Here is a 17,430-nt window from a genome sequence, read left to right as displayed (position 1 = left end):
TCTTGTTGAGACGAATCAAACGAGCCGAAACACGAAGTGGTTTAGTTGCATGGTTGACTGGTACCGTTGACCACCTTCCAGCTCCATCATCAGACCCTCAGTACTATCTTGTGTCAAAGATCTCGTTGAGAGGAATCAAACGAGCCCAAACACAAAGTGGTTTAGTTGCATGGTTGACTGGTACTGGTGACCACCGTCCAGCTCCATCATCAGACCCTCAGTACTATCTTGTGTCAAAGATCTTGTTGAGACGAATCAAACGAGCCCAAACACGAAGTAGTTTAGGTGCATGGTTGACTGGTACCGTTGACTACGTTCCAGCTTCATGGTCAGACCCTGAGTTCTATCTTGTGTCAAAGATCTCGTTGAGAGGAATAAAACGAGCCCAAACACGAAGTGGTTTAGTTGCGTGGTTGACTGGTACCGGTGCCAACCTTCCAGCTCCATCATCAGACCCTCAGTACTATCTTGTGTCAAAGATCTTGTTGAGACGAATCAAACGAGCCGAAACACGAAGTGGTTTAGTTGCATGGTTGACTGGTACCGTTGACCACCTTCCAGCTCCATCATCAGACCCTGAGTTCTATCTTGTGTCAAAGATCTCGTTGAGACGAATCAAACGAGCCGAAACACGAAGTGGTTTAGTTGCATGGTTGACTGGTACCGTTGACCACCTTCCAGCTTCATCATCAGACCCTGAGTTCTATCTTGTGTCAAAGATCTCGTTGAGAGGAATCAAACGAGCCCAAACACGAAGTGGTTTAGTTGCGTGGTTGACTGGTACCGGTGCCAACCTTCCAGCTCCATCATCAGACCCTCAGTACTATCTTGTGTCAAAGATCTTGTTGAGACGAATCAAACGAGCTGAAACACGAAGTGGTTTAGTGGCATGGTTGACTGGTACCTTTGACCACCTTCCAGCTTCATCATCAGACCCTGAGTTCTACCTTGTGTCAAAGATCTCGTTGAGAGGAATCAAACGAGCCCAAACACGAAGTGGATTAGTTGCATAGTTGACTGGTACTGGTGACCACCTTCCAGCTTCATCATCAGACCCTGAGTTCTATCTTGTGTCAAAGATCTCGTTGAGAGGAATCAAACGAGCCCAAACACGAAGTGGTTTTGTTGCATGGTTGACTGGTACTGGTGACCACCTTCCAGCTCCATCATCAGACCCTCAGTACTATCTTGTGTCAAAGATCTTGTTAAGACGAATCAAACGAGCCCAAACACGAAGTGGTTTAGGTGCATGGTTGACTGGTACCGTTGACCACGTTCCAGCTTCATCGTCAGACCCTGAGTTCTATCTTGTGTCAAAGATCTCGTTGAGAGGAATAAAACGAGCCCAAACACGAAGTGGTTTAGTTGCGTGGTTGACTGGTACCGGTGCCAACCTTCCAGCTCCATCATCAGACCCTCAGTAATATCTTGTGTCAAAGATCTTGTTGAGACGAATCAAACGAGCCGAAACACGAAGTGGTTTAGTTGCATGGTTGACTGGTACCGTTGACCACCTTCCAGCTTCATCATCAGACCCTGAGTTCTATCTTGTGTCAAAGATCTCGTTAAGAGGAATCAAACGAGCCCAAACACGAAGTGGTTTAGTTGCGTGGTTGACTGGTACCGGTGACCACCTTCCAGCTCCATTATCAGACCCTGAGTCCTATCTTGTGTCAAAGATCTTGTTGAGACGAATCAAACGAGCCTAAACACGAAGTGGTTTAGTTGCGTGGTTGACTGGTACCGGTGACCACCTTCCAGCTCCATCATCAGACCCTGAGTCCTATCTTGTGTCAAAGATCTTGTTGAGACGAATCAAACGAGCCGAAACACGAAGTGGTTTAGTTGCATGGTTGATTGGTACCGGTGACCACCTCCCAGCTCCATCATCAGACCTATATATTCTGATTCTGACATGTCATCAAAAGCATTTGTATTCAGCCATTTTTTTATTTAGTACCTATAAAATATCAGATCATTTCAAATATCTTTAATGCTGTCCGGTAGTTACATACTATACTATAAAACCAAATACACAGTACTAGGATCAAAGTTTCTCAGTCGCCGTTTACACGCACTGTCACGCACACAGTATAGCATTTTACACGGCGCCTGCCGCACACAATGATAAAAAACCTCGTCGTCGCCGTTGAAAACGTGCGGAGCCGACCGACACACGTCCTACCGCTACAAGCTCTGCCGCGGCACTGAGCTCACGACCGCGCGTCATCGGTAATATTAGAGTCGTTTTCAAAAAATTGCCAAAAAATTATAGTAGAATTTCATAAACACTAATGTATACCATCAGTATAAGCAAACGCTGCAGATTGCTTGAGTATGAAAATGACTTCGATATTAAGTAGAATTTCGTAGGAATTGACACTTGTTTCGGAGAGAAAATTGAGTTTGTTTTTCTTCGATTTTCTCTTTCTCAAAGGTATTTAGGAAAAATGTCAAAAGTAATTCCTAATGTACAGGGTATTAGTAATACAAAATAGCCAGCTTTACCAGAGTAAACTTCTCAACATTTCCAAATACGAGCTCACAATTTAGTGCTTCACGTGGTTTTTCGGAAACAACCATTAGAAAAAAAATCATTACTAATTTAATAAGCCCTTTTTCCAATATTTAAAAAGTAATTCCTAAAGATAAGAAGACGCTTTTACCGTAACAAGTACTCATTGTTTCTAATAATGACCCTAAAGTACTGAATGTCATCGAGGAATATCATCAATTTTGCATTATTTTGACTTTTCTTGTTGGAGCGCTCTTAAACGAGCAATTCTTGTTTATTTATTTATTATAATTTATATATAATGTATATATATATATATATATATATATATATATATATATATATATAATGTATATATATATATATATTATTTCGATGAAATTTGCTATACGGGGGTTTTCGGGGGCGAAAAATCGATCTAGCTAGGTTTTCTCTCTGGGAAAACGCGCATTTTCGAGTTTTTATATGTTTTCCGAGCGAAGCTCGGTCACCCAGATATTCTAATACCTTTAAACGAGCAATTCTTGTTTATTTATTTATTTATTTATATATATATATATATATATATTTCGTTGATCTCGGAAACGGCTCTAACGATTTCGATGAAATTTGCTATACGGGGGTTTTCGGGGGCGAAAAATCGATCTAGCTAGGTCTTATCTCTGGGAAAACGCGCATTTTCGAGTTTTTATATGTTTTCCGAGCGAAGCTCGGTCACCCAGATATTATTATACCACACAATAAACGAAATTACAAAACAATCCTTTCAACTCGTAAAAGTATAATCAATCCAATAGGAGAACCTGAAAACCGAGATACAAAGGCAATAAATATTTGATAGGGATCTCAACGGTTTCAAATATCGCGTAAATAACATTGGACGGCAAATCGCACTATCTGAGAGAACATAAGGCCGATTCTGCTTTAACATAATAGAATACACGTGACCCCACGTGTATTCTATTATGTATGTGTATGTTAGACACATACATATACATACATATCAGTAAACCGGCGAGCGTGTATGAGGAATATTATGAAAGTAACGGAAGCGAAAGAGGTATGTCAGGATCGTAGCAAGTGGAAATCCGTGGTCTCTGCCTACCCCTCCGGGAAATAGGCGTGATTATATGTATGTATGCATGTATGTATGTGTACATATCAGTACATTACACTCGCCTGACATGTTTAGACAGTCTAGGTCTTCATTTACAAGCACTAACAGTGCATGAATAGCGCTCCCGATAGCCGCGCGCCGCGTACTGTCGCTCGCCGCGCAGCGCGATGAGATGACCGGTTGAGGGAGGTTTTGCGCTGTCGTTGTAGGTTGCTGAACAATTTGATATGATTTTCGTTTTGTCTTGGCATGTTTGACCTTGAGTCCGCGTGCAGTGTGAGACGCCAATGCTGATGGGTATTCCCGAAATGCAATCGGGTGATGCCGTCTCATAAAACACCTTGATCGCAGTTGTAGTGATAGGGCTTAGCAAAATGAAACTGCATTTTATGCAGAAAGCAAGCCGCTTTGCTCAGTGATACTAGGGACCAATCTGAATGATTTCATCCGAGGAAACACAAATTTCATCCACCAGAATTCAAGATGGCGGACCTTTTCCAAAATGGCGGCTGCAAAATTTAAAAAAAATGTAGACACAGAACGGCTGCACCGATTTTAGTGATTGATATATCAATCAATTCGTATTAACACCTGTAATTGTAAACAAATCTGGTGACACAAATCAAGGTCATTTATCAAAGTTAAAATTAAGTTTCTATAAAGCAGAAAAGTCTTCATGAGATACTACAATGCTTAGAAGTAAAGAAAAAGTGGAAAATATAACTGTATATGCCGTTCAAAGAAGTGTAATAAATACTATTACGGTAGATGTCGCTAGATGCCTCCTAAGGTGAATATGAAAGATATGGTCTCATCCAATTCTTCATACAGAATTGGCCTCGATGTCATAAATTTGAGTGAGCGCCTCCCGTGGGGTTAATGCATAATGTGGGAAATTCCGGCTCAAAGCTGACTTGAAGTCGGAAAGCGGAAGTCGATATGTAAACTGCGATATAACGTATGCAGGTTAAAGAAAAACCTTATATAGCTTCCTTAATATTAATATACCCCTTCTACGTATTAAAGTGAATCTAATATATAAATTAGGACTTAGAGGTAATTATTACTTTTCAAGTCTTGAGCATACTTAGCTTAGGCCACAGATTAATAAATAGTTACTACGTAACAGATACATCATTCCCATACAAAAGCGAAAATACCTACGCTATAATAGTCCACAAAATCTTAATAATAATACCTGCTGCTCAGGAAGAGAAGAAATGTACCATAAGTAGGTACGCGCACAAAGAGTCGAGACTGTGTTGCCCGCCGTGCGAGTCACGTGCCAACGCGTCATCGTCAGAATGCGCTAGGGTAAGGTTGTAGGTACCTATGATGATTATTGTAATAAAACGAATGTTGCGAATCAATCATATTTTTTATTAATAAATCAAATAATTATTATTACTATTATACTAGTGGCTCTGTGAGCTGTAGACCTCGCGAGCAAAGCTTAAAACTGAATAAATGTATGGCTCCGTTGTTTAGAAGAATTTAGAGAATCAAATATGATTTAGTTTAATATAATGATTTATCATTTTTGTCCCTTCTCGGAATTCTCTGTTATTAAATTTTATAGTTGAAAATATCCTAAATCGCGTAAATAATTTTAATAAATACTCGTACGGAAAACAGGAGCAAGGCGACGGAAAATCAACTGTTTTTAAAAGTTGTAATACGGTGCTACCAGGCCGATTCATTATGACGTAGTCAAAATTATTTAAAAATACTTTTTCTAACTCTTGAATATAATTATTAAACGTTTCAGATGGGACTTTTAGCCCGCCACAAAAAGATGAATCTTTATTATAGGCTTTATAATGAGTATACAGTATAGTTTCGTCAACATTAGGTTTCTCCTGTAACAAAGCATTGAAGCTAGTGCAGTTATGTTTTTTACTACACTTATTATTATTCTTTAAACTTGTTTTTCAGATTCTTTTGCCACTCAATAAGTTTGAAAAATCTTTTAGTAATTTCATCTTCACAATTGAAACTGAAGTTTTCGTAGCATTCAGATTTATGTGATTAGACTTCTTTTTTTATTTTTTCTGTCTCCTTATGTTCAACTCGAAGTTTACGTTTCCTGGGGGTATCCGACGAAAGCTCTTGTGTTGTTTGTGTAGTATTATTGCTAGCGTTGTCTGACGTAGTTTGCACACATGATGACTTCTTATCAGGACCCTTAATGGTAACTGCTGATAGAACGTTGATAAATGATTCTTTCGTTTGAGTCGACACATTTTTACAGTCTTCGTTTGTATTGAGGTTGGAAGTACTTGGTTGATTTAGTAATGATTTTGTGGGTACCGCATCAGGTTTCAGCTGTGGTACGTACTTTATCATAGATTTGTCAAAATGTAGCGAGCAAACAAAATGACAAGTAGACTTTGTTTGAGTTGTTAATAAATCAGGCCTCCCTATTATTTCAAGCCATGTACGGCGCCTGAAAAAAAAGACGTTAGATATAGAAATAGAAATGGTTTATTTGGTGTTGAAATACATGCTTAACCTATAATACATCTTATTCTAGTACAAGACACCAAAATGGATGCCACTCAGCATATGCCGATGACTAATGACCTTAGCCATGGCGCTGGTTTTCAGGGCAACCAATTAAAATACACATAAAAAATATAAAATAAAGCAAAACTTAAGAGAGAGAGATAACATATGAGAGAAGAGGTGACAGTTGAGTTAATGAATTGATAACAGTAGTAGTAGAACAGTAGTAGTTAAAATAGTTATTTTCAATACAAGTGCGAAAAAGAGGAAATTCGAAACGAGTGGCGATAAATTAAAACACGACCGAAGGGAGTGTTTTAAATCGACACGAGTTGCGAATTAATCCGGTGAAATTTGAAGAAAAACATTTTTTTTGACCATATTTCTTTAGGCAACCCTATTTATTTATGTTCAGGAACATATTTTCTTTCATAATATGTAAAATCTATTTTTTTATTCGGTAGACTGAAATGACAGTTCATAGTATGAACATAAAATGTCATTTCATACCAGGGCTTGTTAACGTTACCAATTCACATTATAAAGTAACGTTACTTAACGTTAAAATCATAAAAATACCTTATTACCGGTAGTAAATGCTAACGATACTTGATAACTTAACATTATTATGACGTTAGCTAGTTAACGTTAATTTTACCGGTAATTTTACTTTTTATTGCAGGGCTTGTTAACGTTACCCAATTCACATTATAAACTAACGTTACCGAACTAACGTTAACACTATCATTCTTTAAGCTGATATTTGCTTGTAATTTCATACACAATTTTAAGGCCAGTAGACCTTATTGACCATAAATACGGCAGGGCTTCTGTCAAATTGAAATACGAATCAGTCAAAATACATTAAAGATAATTATGTACGTTAGTAAAACTCAACTTTTATTCTAGTAGTTTGAGTTCATAGTCTTTTGTCATTATTCTTTATGTTTATCAAATGAAAGAGGTGGTATTCTATTTGTTTAAGATCTTTGTCCAATATGCATTGCGTCTCACTCTCTCATTAAGCAAAATGTGAGACGCAAATACACATTGGACCGAGATTGGACAGATAGAATACCACCCGGCTGTGTCGGAATATATTTGCCAAAATAAGAAGGTTGCAAAACGTCATAAATTACTTTGTTAAATATGATGGTATAGCTAATTCGTTACTTGGTCGGTTTATATTAGGTACAGGCGTCTGTGATATAATATACGTCAAGATTATATAGGTTGGATAATGTCTTGATTTATTTTGTGAAATATGGAGGTGTTGCTGAAATGTAATTTAGTCGGATTATATTAAATGAGACACCTATTTATTGATGTTACTGCTTGCTTGTAAAAATGATTCAATTAAATTCGATTAAAGATAATTATGTAGGTACGTTAGTAAAACTAAACTTTAATTCTAGTAGTTAGAGTTCATAGTCTTATGTCATTATTCTTTATGTTAATCTAGATTGGTGAAACTTAAATTCTTATTTGAGACATTATTACATGCAATGTGAAATAATAATAATGTCCTAATGTGATAGGTTGTTCGGCGTGTGATTCTGAAGAGGAACGAAATTTTTATTATTTTTGCGCTACGACGCACGGTTTAGGAGATCCAGCCCTATAAAGATTTTTTTTTCTTCTATTTATTAGTTTTTTTCTTTTCTTGTGTTTTTTAAATGTTATTAAGGGGTTTCCTAAAGGGGAACGAAAGTTTGATTACTTTTGCGCTACAACGTACGGTTTAGGACACTTTAAGAGATACAGCATTATAAAGTTTTTTTTTTCTTCTTTTTTTTATATTAATTAGGGGTTTCGTACAGAGGAACGAACATTTTATTATTTTTGCGCAACGACGCACGGTTTAGGAGATACAGCCCTATAAATATTTTTCTTTCTTTTTTTGTGTTTTTTAAATATGACTTAGAGGAGTTTCATAAAGGGGAATGAATATTTGATTATTTTTGCGCTACGACGTACGGTTTAGGATATACAGCCCTATAAAGATGAAAAAAAAAGAAATCATACCATAAACCAAATACTGCCTATATATTTTTTTAAGTGGTAACACACCATCGCACCGCACCGCGACCCTAGACCGTCGCACCCATAAGTGAGAGCGAGAAAGAGAAACAGATATCTCTTTCTCGATCTCACCCATGGGTGCGACGCTCCGAGGCCGCGGCGCGGTGCGACAGTGTGTTACCACTTTAATGGCTGAATGCCACGAAGGTGTGTCACAAATATCTGTGAAATGGAAATTAAAAAAAGCAGCCAAGTGCGAGTCGGACTCGCCCATGAAGGGTTCCGTAGCAGCAAGTAACATAATAAAATTGCGGTTTACGATTTATGACGTATTAAAAAATACTACTTACTAGATCTCGTTCAAACCAATTTTCGGTGGAAGTTTGCATGGTAATGTGATTTTTTTTAGTTTTAACATTATTTTATTTTAGAAGTTACAGGGGGGAGGGGGGGGGGGGACACATTTTACCACTTCGGAAGTGTCTCTCGCGCAAACTATTCAGTTTAGAAAAAAATGATATTAGAAACCTCATTATCATTTTTGAAAACCTATCCATAGATACCGCACACGTACATGGGTTTGATGAAAAAAAAATTTTTGAGTGCAGTTCTAAGACTTCTAAGTATGGGGAACCCCCAAAATGTATTGTTTTTTTTTTCTATTTTTGTGTGAAAATCTTAATGCGGTTCTCAGAATACGTCTACTTACCAAGTTTCAACAGTATAGTTCTTATAGTTTCGGAAAAAAGTGGCTGTGACGTACGGACGGACAGACAGACATGACGAATCCATAAGGGTTCCGTTTTTTGTCATTTGGCTACGGAACCCTAAAAACGAATAAAAAGAAGAAAAAGAGAGAAAAATCTTTATAGGGCTGCATCTCCTAAACAGTGCTTCGTAGCGCAAAAATAATAAAATTTTCGTTCATCTTCAGAACCACACACACTGAACAACCTATCGTATCACTCCCTGAAACGTATAAAACGACATCCATGACGACTTTTATGACATACTGCATGGTCGCCATCTTGGATTCCAAAATGGTCATTTTCGAAATCTGCACACCTGATTCAAATAAGGTGCATCTATATCTATTAAGCCAATCATTTATAACTCAAGATAGGTTATAGGCGTTCCAAAATTGAAGCGCTTACCTTGTGACAAATTGGACAAGTTGCCTTTAGTCGCGACTGGACAAGCGAGAAATGTGCACGTGCTAACGCGCTCCCGCACACCGAAATAGAAAGAGACGAGCTTATGTTTAACAACGAGTATGACAAAGATGGATGGAATGAGAAAATTAATCAAAAATAACAGATTTCTTCGTAGACTCAGAAATAAATATGGAAGTATTTTTTGTGCTCCTCAAGTATGAGTATAACCTATCTATGGTTATATAATATCATTGTATTAAGCCAACATCAACAACATATCTACTATCGAAATGTACTTTTGATAGTAGTAGTACGAAATGTAATCTGAAAGGAATCAAGTAATGCATTCCTGTAATGAGGAATCGACATTTATTCCAATTACTAGTAATTGTAATATTAGAAAAGGTGATTCCTGATTCCTTAATTGGAAGTGTAAGTACTTAGTAATTCGGTATTGTTAGATTACAAAGTAATCTGGGAATCGGTAATCAGATTACAAAGTAATTTCGAGTAATCGTGGAACCAGGAATCAATTTAAGAAATGCCCATCTCTGCTTGAGAGTGAATGAATATTCGCTCGATTGTCAACGATGATGGCATCTATCAGTGAATCAAACGGTAAATAAGCAGCTGTTAACGTTACCTACTAACGTTAAAAATGGTGTATCGATACCTTTGACTTAACGTTAGCTCAAATTGACAACTGCTAACGTTACCATTTTGTTACCGGTAAAGAGTAGTATAACTAACGGTACCTGGTCTAACGTTAGTTAGAACTTAACGTTAGATCTGTCACCTTGTGGTAACGATACCAACTTTTTAACGGTATTTAAAGCCCTGTTTCATACTAAGAAATGTCATTTTAGTCTACCGAATTAAAAAATAGACTTTAAGTTTCATCCGTCAGACATATCGGTGAATGTCGACCATATATCCTAGCCGGATCTTAGACTAATATAAAAAAAGTCAAAATGAAATAGTAGGTATAAAATTCTGAAATAATTTACAGTAAATATAGACGTGTGGTGGTATGCGTTTCTCGGGACCACGTCATAACGACCCTTCCTTCTGCGAATTAATCCGAAAACGGCATGGCTGTTGATTTCTTGCTATTACTCCTTCTTGTGAAAAGTGAATATACGTCGATTCAAACCAATACCTTATTTAATTTATTATCTACAGTTCTACACGTAACGAGACACAGACAAACATCGGCCTGCGCCAACAGTCGCTTATTCCTACCCATAGCAAAAATATCAAAGAAATCTAAAATTATCGTGCATTGCCCATTGCTTAAGTACCTACTCGGTAAGGTAACTACAGTTAGTAGGAATTACCTATAAAAACAACACTTTTATAATACCTGACTGACTCAAAAAACTCCTTAATTTACCTATTTATGTTTAAAGAATAAAGATGGATTTAAAATACTACTCACCTTTCTTCGTCTCTCGGTAATGAAAAAAACGACAAATTTTCCGTTGTTTTTTGACTTTTACACCCATCTACCGCACAATAATTGCGTGGTTTCGGCATTTCGAAGCGTAAGCGCGGGAAACGTGCGGCGTAATGCGGTGCGAGCGCTCAGGCGGGCGGTCGGCGGCCCTCTGTCGGTTGTATCGTCGACGATACGCCAACGGCCAAGCGGTAGGCATATAGCGCGTGGCCTTGAGCGAGTGACGGAGGCCTGGTTAGGCCACTCAGCGTCAGGAATTTTCATGGCCTAAATTATTTATGTAACGATTTAAAAAATAAAAATAGTACCTTTTGTATATTATTATTATTGTCAGAGTACTACAACACAAGATTATTGTGGGCTTAGTCAATTTGTGTACGGATGTTTTATAAAAATATAATAAAATACTAGCACGAAAACAAAATACACTTTTTCATTTAGCCATGTTGGATATAATTTTAAATTTCAAATTTTCTTTGTTTCAGATTTCAATCTTCGAATCTACAGTTCCTATCACGTTTGTTCCGACAGGTATGTTAATAAAATAGATATATATATTTTAAGAAACCGGCTAGATAATATAGCTGTACCCTGTAGCCCTCACCCCCGCGAGGAAGGTTTCAAATACTTAAAAATAAATTATTCAGGCTATTATATTTAAAAAAAAGCGGCCAAGTGCGAGTCGGACTCGCCCATGAAGGGTTCCGTATTTAGGCGATTTATGACGTATAAAAAAAAAACTACTTACTAGATCTCGTTCAAACCAATTTTCGGTGGAAGTTTACATGGTAATGTACATCATATATTTTTTTTAGTTTTATCATTCTCTTATTTTAGAAGTTACAGGGGGGGGGGGGACACATTTTACCACTTTGGAAGTGTCTCTCGCGCAAACTATTCAGTTTAGAAAAAAATGATATTAGAAACCTCAATATCATTTTTGAAGACCTATCCATAGATACCCCACACGTATGGGTTTGATGAAAAAAAATTTTTTGAGTTTCAGTTCGAAGTATGGGGAACCCCAAAAATTTATTGTTTTTTTTCTATTTTTGTGTGAAAATCTTAATGCGGTTCACAGAATACATCTACTTACCAAGTTTCAACAGTATAGTTCTTATAGTTTCGGAGAAAAGTGGCTGTGACATACGGACGGACAGACAGACGGACAGACGGACAGACGGACAGACGGACAGACAGACAGACAGACAGACAGACAGACATGACGAATCTATAAGGGTTCCGTTTTTTGCCATTTGGCTACGGAACCCTAAAAAAGCGGCCAAGTGCGAGTCGGACTCGCCCATGAAGGGTTCCGTATTTAGGCGATTTATGACGTATAAAAAAAAAACTACTTACTAGATCTCGTTCAAACCAATTTTCGGTGGAAGTTTACATGGTAATGTACATCATATATTTTTTTTAGTTTTATCATTCTCTTATTTTAGAAGTTACAGGGGGGGGGACACACATTTTACCACTTTGGAAGTGTCTCTCGCGCAAACTATTCAGTTTAGAAAAAAATGATATTAGAAACCTCAATATCATTTTTGAAGACCTATCCATAGATACCCCACACGTATGGGTTTGATGAAAAAAAAATTTTTGAGTTTCAGTTCGAAGTATGGGGAACCCCAAAAATTTATTGTTTTTTTTCTATTTTTGTGTGAAAATCTTAATGCGGTTCACAGAATACATCTACTTACCAAGTTTCAACAGTATAGTTCTTATAGTTTCGGAGAAAAGTGGCTGTGACATACGGACGGACAGACGGACAGACGGACAGACAGACAGACATGACGAATCTATAAGGGTTCCGTTTTTTGCCATTTGGCTACGGAACCCTAAAAAGTATGTATTGCATACTTTTCGAGGGATTGACAGATAAAACCGATACAAGTTACAGTACCGATACAAGATAGTACAAGTTACACAGTATAACCACTAAATATTCTGTCATTACCGACTTAAGTGGTTGAATAAAAACTACGTATTTCTTCTAGCTTCATGTTAACTAAATATAATAATTAATCCATCAGTCTAATCATAGTTCCGACGCGTATCAGTTCCGTAGCTTTTTTGGCAGATAATTACGTATCAATTTGTTAGGAGGGGTTATAAACCCAAGAAATTACAAAGAATAAAAAGAAAGAAAAATTGAGACGGAAGATATGGCCTCTCGCGCCTGTTTTTACCTTTTATGTCGATTACTCTGAAATTATAATACAGCTTAAATTAATAATAATTAATAATTTTGCTTGTCCGATCCCTCGAGTATATTACTATTTTCTATTAAAATTATACCGCTATGGTAAGTATGCAGGGTAAACATTCAATTATACAAACTACAATTTTGCGTTAGCCCCCTCTCACAGACCAACCCCTATAGACCGACCTTATAGGACGACTCGCGGTCATCGCCCGTATGGTGTATAGGTCAAATATAAGATTGTTCGCGCACCGCTCCGATCAGTTGCGCCCAAGGTTACGACCTGTTAGCAGTATGCACGAGTCTAAGAAAATAAATCGTAAACTATTGAATTCATTGGGAAATCATGGGATATTGCAGCGTAAAATGGTGTGGCAAGTCATCTAAGACTTCTACTTACGAAACAGATGGAATAACATCCCACAGGAAAGTCAAATTCATTATTTCATTGAATAATGTTTCTTGTCCGCGGGGTTCATTTTATACTGGTCAGTAAGCAGAGGCGAAGTATGTCCGTCCCTTTTCGTCAACTTGAAAATGCAATGCGCTATCCCTTTCCCTTTCGACTAGTGATGTGACGATGATGGTTTCGTCAGTTGCGGAAACTTCGTGCTTCGTCATACCGTATTGTACCATTTTAGACATAATATATAGGTAATATGTTGTGTGAGTTTTTTTAGAATCCTCTAGGCCAACGGAGCAGTTAGGCCGCGTGTCACGAGATGGACCTGTTGATGAACTTCAAAGAAGTGCGAGGGAACGCGGTGTTGGTTTGTGATAGACATATGTTGTATGGGTTTTTTAGAATCCTCTAGGTGAGCAGTTAGGTCTCATGTCACGAGATGGGCCTGATGATGAACTTCAAAGAAGCGCGAGGGAACTCGGTGTTGGTTTGTGATAAACATATGTTGTATGAGTTTTTTAGAATCCTCTAGGTGAGCAGTTAGGGTCTCATGTCACGAGACGGACCTGATGATGAACTTCAAGAAGTGCGAGGGAACTCGGTGTTGGTTTGTAATAGACATATGTTGTATGGGTTTTTTATAACCCTCTAGGTGAGCAGTTAGGTCTCATGTCACGAGATGGACCTGATGATGAACTTCAAAGAAGTGCGAGAGAACTTGGAGTTGATTTTTAATAGGCATATGTTATTGGTCCATTTGAATATGTTTTCAATACAACCTTCTATGACCTTAATAAAACGGACAAAAGAAAATAATTGTACCTATGAGATTTTGGCGACACTTTTTTCTCGTATCGAAAGAGATTGCGATTCTGAGTGGAAATAATATAAAAATTATAAACTTTAAAATTCAAGTTCTGAGTACTTTAAACAGAAATGCCCTAATATGTTAATTAAAAATTTCAGGTACATTGTTAAATTAGTTAATGAAATATTAAATTAATCAATATAATTATTAAGTAAGTTTACTCTAAGTATACTAAATTGGCATTAAATTGGTAACAATTTTACCACAATAAATTTCGGTATCACTGGTAGCAGTACCCACTACCTGTAATGAACATGTCCCATCCCTATGCGTACACGTGTTAGCGCGCCATGTTTGGGACGACCAATCGCAACGCCGTGAGCACCCCTCCCGCACCTCACAGTTTGGTGATTTGCGTCGGGAACAAAATGGCCAATATTAGGTTTCTATAGGCGGTGTTCTGTGGCCCCCTCTTAAGGGAACTTGAAAAAAAAACCAGGCGAACTCTCTTCACTCGTGTTTGAAAAGGTCACGAATGAAAATCTCACTTAAGATGGTGTATTTTTCCATATTTCTACAATTAAAAAAGAATAGCAGTCGGCTTCACTTACTACAAAATTAACAAAGAAAAACTGTTGAATGAATCGAACAGAACGCTCCATAAATTAAACAGCGTCACTACCATGCTCCCTAATGAGATGGGCGGCGATAAAAGTAAAGGAACTCAAAAAGCACAAAAGTCTGCGGTGGGACTGGCTCGTAAACGTAGATCACTTACCTTGCCTGCTAGATGTAGCATACCTATACACCTCAGGCCAAAAGTTTGGAAACAACGTTGTTTTCTTTAATATCTAACAGTTGCATAATCGCCCTCTGTTAAACTGGCAATTATCGTACTAACCAGAATTTGAGTTAGTACCCAGGGATCGGATACCAGTATTTTTTGTATGGGAAAAACGGTATTTTTTCGTTCTTTGCTAATTATTTCATTTCTAATTGGGCAATCTTACAATACAATGTTGTTACCTAAACACTCAACTGAGTCCTACATTTCGAATATAAAGTAATTGGAAAAATATGGTTATTTCGAAGTTTTTGCAAAAAACCGGTTCTGATCCCTAAAATAGGTACTAATTTAGGTACTTTTGTGTTATCATTTTTACTATTGTAGCGCAGATCTACGAGTATATCAGATGTTAAGATCGCCATTCGAAACCTCTTACTTGCCACATTGGCGCTCCTTTACTAATATAGTATGACGAACGTTCACTACAATTGCGTTTAAGTTTAAGTGCGACCGAAACTCAACTCAAGTAAAAATAACTAATATCGACAAAAATTTAGTGAGCTACATTTACGCCTATGTACCTATTTCGTTGCAGCTTTCGTCAAAGCTTAATAAACTTATAATATATGCCTTTATATTGGCGTCTACTAATTCAACAACTATACAATCGTTCGGTCGAATACCACAAGGGTTCTCGCCAGTTAAACGAGCCCTAAAGCTCAGTCTGTTGGTGGTAGTCTATGCTCGTAAAAGTCGGTCATTTGCCGTACAAATTGTAATGTGTTCGGCTGAAAAATAGCCCGGGCACTAAAGCCGATAATGTGGGGCGCCATTCGTCAGCGGTGGACCCTCTGGTGGGAGTGTTATTCCCAGTTACTAGACTATAAGTTTCGTTGCTAATAAGGTCCATTTCAAATAAAAATACAGCATGGGATTTAACCCTTTACCGTATACGAAGCCATACATGGTCGATATGATATTTAACTCTATTGACAGCTATTAAAGTTCAAGTTTCAACAAATATTTTTTTATTACATGCACCATAACCTATGTCGAACTTACATTTTAACCCACGGACCTATTAGGCCCACCAGGCACTACTTGTGGGTGAAACCATTCATCATCTTGTCAAGGTATACCATTCCCTACTCCCTAGCTTCACAAATGTCTCTACATATATTTTATGAGTGAAATGTACACATCCAAAATTACTGTCCACCTATGTTCATCACTACATTTTTGCAAATAAGCGTATCTTTATTTCTAGCTTTATATCTATCTTTATCCTTTTCTTTGTCTTTATCTTTATCGAAGTTTCGCACTATACTGGTTTGCCTACGTCAAACACTCTGAGAGTGATCGGAAGAACATTATCTAATGTTCGTCGATTATTGGACTCCGAGCCGCGTGTGGTAATTGTGATCGAATGATCGCTATAACTTTACGAGGAATTCGTTTACGTAGCGATACAATGAATCCCGGAATTCATGAGTTAATTATCGGTGTAATTTGTTAGCATTTACAATTATTTTTAGTAGGTACTTACTTACATCATCATAGTCCTGGCCGGTTGCGACCACGGCGACTGTTTAGTACTGATTATTGAGAGCGACGTTTGTGAGCTCCAGGTGGTTGACATAAAGCTTGGTATTAAAATTATTTATTTTTCGACAACAATTTGATATACGCGTTTGCTGAGCTATACAGCCGACTTCCCGACCCAGTGCCATTACCTTCCTGGCAGGAATTCGAAGAAAAATCGCCAGCAATATGTCAGCTCGCGAATGTCAAGGGTTGATTATTGCAGCGCTCTGTTTTGGTCTGGCTTTTTAAAAAGGGGGATATTAATTGTTTGCTCACATAATAAATGATGAGTGTGTTAAAGGTTAACATGTTTTGTTTTTTAATATGGGTAGTAACGGATGGGTGAGATTGAAATAGGTTTCGCTTGGATGAGTATGACGTAAATGTCAAAAACGAGTATGTTTGTTATATTTATTATTTGTTGGAGTTTCGGAATAGAGAAACCAATATTTAAGTACGTAAATCTATATTACAGTTGAAACCCTCTCATATATTCATGACATAAGAGACCTGTGCCCAACTATCTAATAAATATAATGTTATTTGTTTTGATTTACAAGTTTCATGGAGCCTATTGTAAGGTTAGGTTGATTTATGCAAGATATTACAGTTGTAAAATCCATATTATTAACTAGGGCTATAACTGAGTCGTTTATTAAGAAATTTTTACACTTAGTAGACTAATTAAGCTAGACTATATTTCAAACAGAACTAAGTAACATTCTAACCGTGTTAGCGGTATGTAGTTTGATTGTAAATGAATTTTCTTATTTATTTATTTTCAGATTGTGAGGCGACCTCAAGATTATGGAAAGAAACAAATGCTCATGGACACGTTACATATGAAAAAAGACAAACCGACTGGTATCT

The 17,430-nt window shown here is 37.4% G+C and overlaps 1 long non-coding RNA gene across 2 annotated transcripts in view; it reads left to right on the top strand.

The window, feature by feature from the left end:
• LOC134652873 (uncharacterized) overlaps nucleotides 1-17,413 on the top strand; it is a 257,199-nt gene extending 239,786 nt beyond the window's left edge. The window contains exon 4 of one of the 2 annotated variants that reach the window (XR_010097222.1): nucleotides 17,346-17,413. This is a non-coding gene — a long non-coding RNA (uncharacterized LOC134652873). Of the gene's footprint in view, nucleotides 1-11,254; nucleotides 11,301-17,345 lie in introns of those variants that run through there. The other variant, XR_010097223.1, reaches the window with a different exon arrangement.
• Nucleotides 17,414-17,430: the final 17 nt, after the last annotated feature.

This window comes from Cydia amplana, chromosome 12 (assembly GCF_948474715.1).
Source record: "Cydia amplana chromosome 12, ilCydAmpl1.1, whole genome shotgun sequence".
NCBI lineage: Eukaryota > Metazoa > Arthropoda > Insecta > Lepidoptera > Tortricidae > Cydia > Cydia amplana.
Note: the sequence above shows the minus strand (reverse complement) of the source record. Positions and strands in the feature narration are given on the sequence as shown.